The sequence below is a fragment of the Ursus americanus genome, chromosome 25 (genome assembly GCF_024610735.1).
Source record: "Ursus americanus isolate L20-20 chromosome 25, mUrsAme1.1.p, whole genome shotgun sequence".
Classification (NCBI taxonomy): domain Eukaryota; kingdom Metazoa; phylum Chordata; class Mammalia; order Carnivora; family Ursidae; genus Ursus; species Ursus americanus.
This window is the reverse complement of record NC_142151.1, coordinates 7,104,555-7,106,147: the sequence shown is the minus strand read 5'-3', so window position 1 is coordinate 7,106,147 and position 1,593 is coordinate 7,104,555.

Here is a 1,593-nt window from a genome sequence, read left to right as displayed (position 1 = left end):
ACCGAGAGCTGATTGAGCCAAGAACAAGAAACCTCAATGGCCTGCCCAGCATCACATAGCAACAGAGCTAAGAATAAACCTTGGACCTCCTGCTGTCCACCCACCCAGAGCCACTCCCCCTTCCTTCCACTAGTGTATACAATATGGGACACTCACCAAGAGAGCCCCACTTCATCCCTAGGGAAGCTGTTACATTTCATTAAGCTAACTAATGTTGCTCCCAACCTAGGGGTTGTTTGGGGGAGGGGCGGGAGGTGTTTCCTGGAGGGAGAAGGAAAAGCTGAACAAAACAAGCAAACCTACTGCCCCAAAGGAACGCTGCAGTCCCCAACCAGCCCTGAGCAGCGGTGAGCCTGGGAGGTGGCATGCTGGCTCAATTTCAGAACTGCAGATACAGTCAATGACCAAGTGGCCCTGCCACCCAGGGCCTGCCTGCAGGCTGTGCTCAGTGAGGGCTGTTCCGCAGCCACAGCCCTCCCAGTCCCTCTGCTGCACCGACACCATGGAAGGCGCACTGGGCTGTGAACTCCAGAGCTGGGCTCTTTTCCCAGCTCTGCCACTGGCTAGCTGCATGACCTTAAGCAAACCGCTTTCCCTTTCTAGTCCTCTCTAAAAGGAAGGTGTTGGAATCCTGGCCTCAGAGGGAACTTCTGTCTCTATTTCTCTGTAGTTGTATGACTTCCTACCTGTGTTTCTCAGCATTTTGAATGAAACAGTTTTTTTACAATGCAGACTGGATGCAGCAGAGCAGAATGCTTAGCATTCTTGGCTCCTGGCACCAAATGTCACAATGACAACACCAATCCTTTTTCTCATATCCAAATGCTCCCTAGAGAGGTAGTTGTACTGTAGGTAAAAATTTTGTCCAGGAAGGGCAGAGATTCAGAAGGAAGTGTCACTTTTCTCTATAAGCCCCTGGCCTCTCCTTCAAGAAAGTAAGGATGTCTTATACATCTCCAGAAAAATGCCCAAATAATTCAGTCCTATAATACAAGCAGTCTGTCCCAGGAAGTTAAAATGAGAGGTGTAATAAGGTCTATGTTTTGGATGCAATCCTTGTGGGAAAAAGAATTTGATTCCACGGCATTCAGCGACGTTGCTAATCCAGCCAACATACTATGAGCTGTGGCTCTTGAGGAGGGTGAATGTTGAACTGTACCCATCAACCCAAGTGTAAAAACACTAACTCAAAGAGCTAAAAGGCTAAGACTAATAAGATATTTCCTTCATAGCATTCCCTACTTCTCAAAATTCATTTTCAAAATAAAGCCTTGCTGTGAAGTAGGAAGGGCTGGTCTTAAGAGCCTCCGTTTATAGTTGCCATGAAGACACTTGTCTTCACACAACAGCACTTCGGTCTTCTGAGTCCTAGTTATGCACTAGTCCATGGTTCAGAAGGAAGGGAGCAGCAGGGGCATAGAATCTGGGAGTAGGCCCTATAACCAGAAAGGAGATAAAACAGAATTCCTCTTCATCTCTGGCCTACATGGAGACACACTAGATGGGATGGGGAAAAGCTGGACTTCAGAGGGCCAACCCTATATGGCACCCTGGTAAAACAGGGCCAGTGGCTCAGAAAAGCAGCCTTGAAAA